The sequence below is a fragment of the Odontesthes bonariensis genome, chromosome 16, assembly GCF_027942865.1.
Source record: "Odontesthes bonariensis isolate fOdoBon6 chromosome 16, fOdoBon6.hap1, whole genome shotgun sequence".
Taxonomy (NCBI): Eukaryota; Metazoa; Chordata; class Actinopteri; order Atheriniformes; family Atherinopsidae; genus Odontesthes; species Odontesthes bonariensis.
Window position 1 is genome coordinate 18,309,404 of NC_134521.1, and position 10,569 is coordinate 18,319,972.

The window sequence follows — 10,569 nt, forward strand, 5'->3', positions numbered from 1 at the left end:
TATCAAAATGTCATGTTTTTCTCTATAATGTACACAAGTAAGATGAAATAGTGGAATATATCAAAGGGTGTATTTCTTGGGGGGGGGGGAAATCCCTTTGTTTTTTGCTCGAAAGCACATATTTGGGTTTGACTGCCAACAAAAGAACTTCAATATGACATAATCCTGTTACTTTGTTTGGCAACGACTCGGTCTGAAAATATCTCAGTCAGTGAGCTGTTCAGATTTGCAGCCTAAAGTTGGCCACAGTATCGGCTCAGAATCAATTTATCCAGCCTCCCCATCTTCACCCATAACATCACATCAAGCTGCATTAGCTGTACCTCACAAATACAAGGTGGGGACTCTTTTTTGTTTTATTTCTCCCGTTGCTCTGAGCAGACGTTTCTCATCAACAATTATATTGTTCACTTTATGTAAGGAAGAAATGTGCTAATGCTCCAGCAGTACTTTTTAAAATGTTTTATTAGATGTTCAGAGAGTGAGTCGGGACAATATTGTGCGGAGTACTAGCTATCCATGGTCCAATAAATGCACATGACTGAAATGTAAGCATTAGGTATCATCAGGTTGATGTGTGGTTTGCCTTTTGTTCGAACGTGAGCTTTAGATTAGCCTCTGTTTGCTCTCTTATATGCTAAAAATGTGCTTCAGCGGTGACTGGATGTAATCTAAGTTTGTGTGGTAATCCAAGACTATACTACCAATCTCAGAAGAGGTGCAACCCATAGCTGCTGTGAACACTCCTCTATAGACTGAGAAGAGTGCTGTTGAACTGTGTACACAAGATCTCATGTAAAATCTATGAAGCTATAAACTGCATTTTAATTATGGAATGGCATTATATTTTCACGACTCAGTTATTCTCCTTTTTTCCTGCTTATGTGCGCATTTAGTCTCTTTTAAGACTCCTGTTACCTGTAACAAGTAATGTTAAAGAGTTATCGATAGCTATTCATCTCCAGCATTGCCTTTTGCAATAAGATTTTTTGCTGAGCTTTTCTGTTTGAAAAACAAAACAAGAAATGGCAAAGAGAGAAAAACATCACTGGAGGAGCTGGGAATAAACAGATCCATAGATTCATCCTTTTTTTTTCTGGTCTATTTTTATGTCCTGGTCTGGATTTTAAAGCTGTCTCTAAATCACCCCATGATCTTGCACTACAGCAGCGTTTTACTCCAGTAGACATTTTAATTAATCAGCCAGGCTCCAATGCACAAGAGGAGGGACAAATGTAGAGGAAGGTACTCCCTCAGTATTTTTTCCTTTAGAGTAGCAGATACAAACTTTGTGGAATAGGTTTTGCCTTTTGATAAAGAAGCAGAATTGTCATTTGAATTCCATCTTAAATGACAATTCTTGGTAATACCAGAATTATCTTAAGACAAAGCTTTGCTGTAATTCACATCACATCCTTCATATCTATTGAGTCTAAGTTTTATTCAACCTTGGGCACAATCTGGCTTTGCTCACGCAGTGCATTAGCTGTCATTTAAGAGCATAATGACTCACTATCCACTGTTCCTCCAGGCGCCATCAAAGGTCATCCCTTCAACTGTGTCACAGTCACTCATCAGAATACAAAGGCTGCTGCGAAAACATATCTCATCTCCTTTAACAGGTGCCTTTTGAGAGCTATGTCACAGCAGTGGAGCATTTTATCATTCTCTGCACCAAATGCGTGTTCAGACAGAGACTCAAAAACTGATCCAAACAGTTCTTTGTTCAAGGACATTTTGAAAAAAAACCTTCCACTCCCGAGAAGGAGATAAAGACACCCACTGTGCATGCTTTGAAGATTATAAGGACATTTGGCAATGTCATATAGATGAGAATACATGTTTAATTCCATCGTTATTCTTTTTAGCCTGTAATTTTCCTCGTAAGCAATGATGGTGGGTGGTTCTGAACAAATTGACAATCACCTGTGTAAAATGTAAATCAAAACAGAATTAGATGATTGGTTATTCTCATAAACCAATAAGTTCACGACACAAAGTTTATTCACAACAGAACATATCATACATACCGAAAGTGAGACATTTAACTCTGTATGAAAACTATTAGCCAGTCTTGATGGCAGCGACATGTCTGCATGTTTGCAAGTTGCCAGTTCCATAAGTACAACTGCACTTCCAAACTATCAGAGATGCAGGTTTTTTCAGTAAGACCTGATATGAAGCCTCCCTCTACTCTTTAGTCCGGAGGACACGGCGTCCATGATTTTTTAAAGGGATTTCAAATTTGGGTTTGTCTGAAAAACCACAGAAATGGTTTCCATTTTTTCTCAGCGCATTTTTGTTTTTCTCTGGAAATAATGTTGAACAGATAAACTGAAACATTCCCTCTGTGCAACAGAGTCACGCTTATAGACCTCGATGCTTCTGTAAAGATGTGCCAAAAGTGCAGACTTGAACCTAGAGCATCTTTGAGCACAAAATTGTAAACAACTAAATTGAAAAAGTCACATCTAATATCTACAGTTACTGATGGAGTTTCCTCACACTCAAGCTTTAGGTTGGTTTTATGCAGGATGACAGATACCAACATCTGAATAATGCCACCGAAGAGCAAACAGCAGGGAATTTTTCACGCAAAAAGCTGACAGAATCGGTCATTGTTGCATCACAGAGTACATGCACTCTAAAGCCAGCAAACAGATAGTTCTGCCTCATGTACAAAAGCTAAATGATAACCATAAGTCAGAGGCAGCATTTAATTGAACAGAATTTCTGTAGCGCTCATTAATCTATGAAGCTTTGCATACATCATTCTGCAGAACCTTGTTTATAATTACAATATTATCAGTAAAATAGCATGGTAAAAATGTTTGACACATCTGTAGCAAGGGTGACAATTAAAAGCACTTACTGAAATAAAAACGTGCATTCTCCGATTGGTAAAGCTACAGCCTTTCTCAGAGGGGTTGGAACATGTCTGTGCACTGTGGCAACAGGAAATGTGTCTCCAAATGTCAAAAGGAATACTTTGTCTGTGAAAAAAGTTTCCAGTCAAATGATAAAAGGTTTCTGCAGCATGCAGCCGAAGAGGGAAACCATTTCTTCCAGTCGATGCGCACACACACAGCAGCCATTAGGCTCCAGAACCTGAGAAAAAGAAATCCTTAAAATTGAACTGTGTGTAAAAGAGAGTTAGCAAAGCTCACACAACCAAAGATTTAACTTCTTCCCCATTTGTACGCTTTGGTTGTGGTCAGTTTCAGCACTCAGGAAACAGGAACACAGCCTCAGTCCATTTTAAATCAACTTTGGCTCAGAGAAGATTTTTCAGGATCATATTGTGCATGGCTTCTTCTTTGCATGATTCAGTCTTAACCTGCATTTGTGGAATTCTTTTCAATTCTATGGTTGAGGAACATGATTCTGAAATAGCTCCACAGTTTGTAGATGCAGTTTTTTGCATGTAGCTATCACTCTGCCCATCTGTACTTCTGATCTATTGCCAATAGGCCTAATCAGTTGCAACGTATTCCTCCTGCTGTTTCTTTTTAGTACAATTTTGCAAACCTTTTGTTGCCCCTGTTTAAGATGAGTTCATATTTTTCATGAACTTATAGAATGTCTCACTTTTCAACATTTTAAATCCCTACAATGCTCTTTTTCAAAATAAGATATTGGTTTATGTTATTTGCAAATCATTGCGCTGTTTTCATTTACAACTTTTTTGGGAACACAGGGTTCTTAGAATTCTATGAAAAATTCACACATTTTACACAAATTTTCTGCTCCGATTCAGTCTGCTCATTTACATCAACACTCAGCAGAGCTGACGTTCCACGTGCCAGCTTCAAAGACAGTTTTGGTCCCAGAGGAGTCGTTTTGGAGATGGAGCTGTACAGACTGGTTGCATATCTGCTCGACTGCTTTCACTCCCAAACCACACAACCAGCTCATCTCTCCCGGTCTCACTCTGCCTACTGTGCTTTTCTGCAAGACAGCTCAAAACGCTTTGTACTGGATTAATCTTTGTCCTTTTGAGACAGATAGAAGACATGAGATCTGAAATACAAGGATTTCATCCTTTTGACTGGAAAGTCCAGCCTCCCACAAAACACCTTCTTTTGTCAACATGTTTATTTGCAGTCCACCAATTCCACCTTTTGTAATGTCTTCTTTGATTCCTGCATCAATCACTCAGCTTTCCCTAAGCTTGGGCATTGCCCACAGATTGATTACCTTTCAGGAGTTCAATGTAATGACAGGGGGCCAAGCTAATTTCTGAAGTGATAAATGGCAAGCTAAGTGACTGCAATCCACTGGGAGCAAATAATCATGGGGCTGCTTTCTGATGTGGTTCCAGCTTTGTCTGAAATCTCTAATTCCTTATTTCAAGCATAAGGAAAGATAAAGACTGCTGCTAAACAATAATGGAAGAAAAACAAAGAGATAAAATCAGCCAGAATGAGATTACCTCTTCTTTCATTTTAAGCTTTCAATAAAGAGGCTTGAAGGCCAGATATGTAATGGCAGAACAGTGAAAGCTAATGAAACGTCACATCAAGCATTGCGTCAAAGGGTTATGGGATTTTAGTCATTAAAATGTTTATAATTGTAGGAATAAACCAGGCCTGCAGATGAATTTGAGATGAAAAAGTGCATTCCAAAATTGGATTTCATACCTGCTGTTGCCTTACTTTTGAAACCTTTAGGTGAAGAAGTTCTATCCCAAATGTAGGATGATGTGTTCACTTTGACGTTCAAACGCAAACAAAATTCCTGTTGTTTTCTTTTTTTCTACAAATTTTGTGCCTCATGGCCGACACTCATTTGTGGCAGAAGGTTTGTACTTTCTTAAAATGAAAAGCTCCATACGGCTGAAGAAGAAACTAGTTGCATCAAAGCACACTCAACTAACCTTTAAGAATACATCCCTGCTAGACTTTTAACACTTTCTTCTGCCAACAGTCTGTGACTGAAGTCAGATAGTTAACACAACCCAGTTTCTGCTGTGCATAATACCAGCTGCTGCGTAACTACCAGCTTACATTTTAATAAGCTTTCTGATTATTCCCCCAGCTCCCTTGTGTACTTGGAATAAACCATAAATATTCTTAAATGCAGAAATTGATTTTCCTTCACATATGTCAATTAACTTTAGCACAATTTACAGATATGAGATTAGTTTGTGGCACAACAAAATGCCTTGGCATACTAAGAAAAAGGTAATAACTTGAAAGAAAATGTATTTAGCTATTAGTAATTTATATTCAGCTATTCGTCTTCTTTTAAGGAACCAGCTCCCAGTCTTTGTTGGGGTCACTGTCTGCTTTTAGTACAAAGCTTAAAACTCTTAAACAGCGTATTGTGACAGTGTATTTTCTTTTTGACATTTTTTTCTTTAGTTTAACTTTTTTCCTTTGATCTTTATTGCTGTTTTCATTGTCATTTGGAAAATGCTCACGATCTATACTTCATTTCAGCATTTATCTGTTGAAGTTTTGCTTTTTTGCTCCTTAAAGCACTTGGTGCTGCACTTGAGCTGAAAAGTGCTACATAAATAAAGCAAAGTCAAGTTGCCCACACCTTAACACAGTGACTGTACAGAGTCAAGCCACACGGTTTGTCTTACCCAGTCAGGTTGTACTTAATTCCTTAGTGACTATATGAATCATGGTTTCTACCATTCTCAATGTTCAGCCTTTTCAAATCAGATAGTTTGTTTAATTTCTTTGTGTCATTTCAGTGGATCGATTGTTAATTGATCTGGACTGTCTGTTACAAAATGTTGTCAGATTTCCCGATCATTTACGGACTAGAGACTTCTTCTTCTTCTTTCGGCCTCTCCCTTTATCAGGGGTCGCCACTGCGAGTCAATCTCGCATCATCGATTTGGCACATGTTTTACGCTGGGTGCCTTTCCTGACGCAAGTCTCACCATTTATCCGGGTATTTATGGACTAAAGACAAAAAATATTGCTCCTACAGTTACGTTTTCTGCACTTCCAACCCAGTCTCACTTGAAAATGTGCAATTGGCACGTTTGTTTCAGTGTCCAAAACGTAGTTATGTCTTAATCCACAGTAGGAAATTGTGAGATGGTGACGTATCCCTGGGCTGTTGTTTAATGTCAGGCAGCGCTCACACGACATGATGAGAATCACAGGTTATGAAGAGTAAAATCTTTTTAACAGTCTAACCACGTAGTTTTCTAACATTTGAACCTAACAGTATGCATTAATTCTACTTTTAACCATCAGGCCTGTCGCAAACGGCTGAGAGGCCAGTAACAGTAACATGGACAATGGCTCAGGTTATCTCATTGCACTACAGAGAAAGTATGCCTGCTTTAGATTCAAAGGTTTTCTGTATCACAATGTAATTTGAAAAATCATCTGGTCATTGTGGGTGTCAGATAAATTAGATAAATACAGACTTTTTATATTTATTCAACAAAAAGTAATACACACATGAAAAACTAAGAACACCTTCTGGTGTCATTTGGCATAGCTCAGCCTTTTCTCCATGTTTCCCTTTCTTAAGAATGGCTTCTTGACAGCCACCCTTCCATGGAGACCATTTCTGATGAGGCTTCAGTCAACAGTAGATGGATCAGCTGAAGGTCCAGATGCATCTCTCAGGTCCTGTGTCGGGTCTTTGCTGGATTTTTTCTGCCTATTTCTTCAGGACATCACTTTTGGACACTGTTCATCTGCTGTAGATAATTTATTTTAGGCCTGCCACTTCTTCTTTTGTCCTCCCCTTGTGCAGTTTCCTCAAATTTTGCCACACCATGCAGAGACATGCCTAGTTTTTTTATCATTTCTTAAGTTAGGTGCCTTTTTATGCTTGAATGATTTATAAGTCATTGTTAAGAGGCTTCTCAAACACAATGAAACACATTCCTTTGACTGAAAGTGAGTGAAAAAACAGACAATGTCCAAAAGAAAAAACTTTGAAAGACCTTCAGAAAGCCTGGAGAACTATTGCTCAAGACCACTTGAAAAGATTACAAGAAAGTCTGGCGGCTTGGAAACAATATATGAAGAAACGAGGGGTGGCTCAAGAATTTTGAACAGCATAGATTCAATAGAATTGAGACAGCTATTGGGCATTTATAGGAAATTGCTACAGATACCTCAAAGAGAGAGGAGAATAGAGGTTTAATTTGAATTTTAGCGCAAGCTCTTTTGCTACATGTCCATATGAAATTGTTGGCTTGAAAAGGCAGTTTTACTGTTGTCATGGTGGAGGTCCGTCAGTGATGCTCAATGCCTATGAAAGCGTAAGTGGGCTGGTCATTATGTGCATTAGGAGTAAATGAAATAGAGTAGCAGTGAGTTCCATTCCCTGGGTCTGTCATGCTCTCCACCTGCCTCTGCTCCATGATAAGAATAACTAGATATTGGAACAAAAAAAGGTCTTCAGTTTTGAAACCTATCTTCTAATGAGGGTTGTTGTTGGACTCAAATAACATTCTGCTAATGGACTCGCTCTCAGACGGCAAACTCCATTGACCCACAGTCATCTATGTCTCTTAGCCTGCTCATCAGGGTAAGTGTACAGCATGCAGGCAGGTACAGAGGCAGAGCTCATTCTCGCAGCCTTCAGCACACAAACTCAATTCTGCTTTAATGTCGTTTCGTGCTCGTAAATTATTTCAGTGCATCTCAAGCACTATTCAAAAAATCGCTTCTAATTTTGTGTGAAGTGAAGTTTAATAGAACCGTATTTCTTCAATATGCTACAAAGTAATCTTTGGCACATGCCCCAATTAAGGGTGCGTGACAGGTGTCATCATTTATTGTTTTATTCCCTCATTTTCAATAATTTTCCCCTTATTTTAGTTATATCTCTTATTCAAAAAAGCTTTTCTCTATAGCTGTCTTATTGAAAAAGAAGGCAACATAGTCAATTCATTTGACAAGCACATGAATCGGTGTAATCGGTGCACACTGTAAACAAGATATCTTGAGCTACAGTTAAGGCTCACGGTGTTTAATCTTTTCGATTCCATGAAATTATATGCAGACCAACTGATTACGAATAACTCTTTATTGGAGTATTACCTTCCCATAGTAATGCACTTTCCTCATGCTGCCCATTAATTAACTGCCATGCGTCGAACAAAATGATCCATTTCTTCCTCCAAGAAATCAATCACAGATATTTTTGTACCATGAATTGGATCAATGCCCTTAATTATCGGAGTGAATTCTGCTTGCTGCTTTGTTTCTTTGGTTTTCATTAGTTTGCTGAATCATGAGCACAAGTTAATCTTGTTCATTTCAAGTCATTTCTAACAAACAAAGCAAACTTTTATGACAGAAAATGTACCACAAATATGGAAACCATAGTATGAAAACAATAAAACAGTCCTATAAAAATCCCTTCAACAGTAATTTAGTATTCTGTGACATGTAAAGAGTTTTACTCACAACCTCCTAATAGAATAACTTAATAGTATGAGTTTTATAAGCAAATCTTATATTTATAGCACTCATTGGTGGCTCGAAGTTGTATACTGCAGCAACACAACACTATGCCTGCATGTACAATAACAAACAAAAATAATTTATTTTTACTTTGGCTTAATCCGCAAACAGTGAATCATTTCCCACCATAAGCTTTTTGTGGTTTTGCTAAGTGGCCATTCATTGCATTAACATAAAAAAAACATCAAATTTCAAATTGGATGCATGTCTGTTTCACATTTAACTAAACTCACAAGTTTCCAGTTGACATCCATTTCTAAAAGATCAAAAGGAGCTTGATGAGCCTTTCTCAATCCTCAACACTTGATTGACTGTAATTTTGTGCAGACCTCTCATGATAACATGTTACGTTTCTCGCTGACTGTAAGTGCAATCAAGGGTGCCTTTAGAAAAGACTTTGTTCAGGCCAGATAAGATTAAAGGAAGATCCTGGTGTGACAGTTACAGTTTGTGAACTTCAGGTTAGGCCAGCTTGAAAAAATGATTCTACAGCATGATATCCACTTGAATTGAAGACATCAATGAAAAGCCAGAGAAATGAGAAAAAAATCAAGGATAACATTGACCTGCGCTGAGAAAAAAAGTCTGATAACCAAGCACTACTGCGTATCTTGAATCTGATATTTTAACTTTCCCTAGAAATCTTTAATCAATTTCCAGTAAGTCATTAATTCAAAATTCGTTCATTCATTAATTTCCTTATACTCACTTTATCCTGTTCAGGGTCGCAGGGGTGCTGGAACCTGTCACCCTATTTAAAAATATCTTATTTCCAGTGTCATGATCAAAAAGACTGAGCCTTCTTCAAATATAGTGGAGCAGCCTTTGCCATGTAAAACATTTAATTATTAATCTACAGGTTTAGTCAAGCTGGAAAGAGGTAAAAGCTCAAAACTTGCTTGTAATGTTCATTACTGCCCTGAGTGCAAAAGCTATTTAGTGGGCTTTATTGGAGCTGCTGCTTTTCTGTACTTTTAACGTTATACTGTATAAAAGTAACTTTTTGAAACATGTTTAGAAAACATTTGCCACACTTGAGAATTTGGTCACTTTGCTCTTTCGCTGCCCCTGCAGTTGTGGGATGTAACATTACAGTCAAATTTCTCTCTGAGCCCTGCACTTCGACCCCCCCCCCCCACACACACACACACACTAGAATGTGTTCTCATGCTGAAGATGCTGGCAAAGACACCACCAGAAGCCACCAAAAATGTCAAGTGACAAGTTAGAGTAATGTAACAGGAACTTACAAGAATTAGACTGCATATTTTTTTAATGTCAGTGGTGAACAATCAGAAAAAGACAAAAAGAAAAAAAGTTGAATTAAACATAGAAATCTTTGATTTCCCAGACTAAAAGGGAATTTTGTGACACATGTTCAGGTAGGTATGCTGAAACAAACTTAAAGCTATGGTAGGTAATCCTAGAGAGCTAACAAGAGAGCTAGCAAGATTCGAAAGTGTCCCCTCCTCTAAGCTCCAACCCCCCCTCCCCATTCCGTCAGTGCTTCATCCAAAGCCGGTAGAACCGCGTGCGGACACGGAGCAGGGAGCCGACAGAGGGGGGCGTAGGCAGAAAGCAGAGGCATCTGATTGTTTTTTTGTAGGCGACCAATCCGAGATCAGCGGGACTGGTCAGCTTATTTTTTAGTCCTGCAGCTGCCATAGAGGTCTGATTATTTTCGTCCCTTTTTCTAAATACATCTTGTATAGATTTCTCTCAGGATAGACGGACCATTTCACCCAGTATTACAAAATGGGTTTCTGAACAGGATTACCAACCATGTCTTTAACCTCTATATTTTTAAATAGAAACTAAAATGCTGTCAAAATGATTATTACCTTTTCTTAATTCAAAACCTGCACCTTGACACTTTTATCGACTGGGCCAAGAAAAAATAAACATGACACTGCACGCAACAAGCGATCTAATTGGTTATTGCTTACCAATAGCAACAAGTGACACGATATTTGACATGACATCCGTCTAATATCCTTTTTTTTTTCTTTCTTAGAGCTCTCTCCTATAGTTAAAAGTCAATCTGTCTGACTCTAGTCCCCTGGGACCTTCAAGGCAGTATAAGACCCATGAATGTGTATAACGAGTATCATTGTAC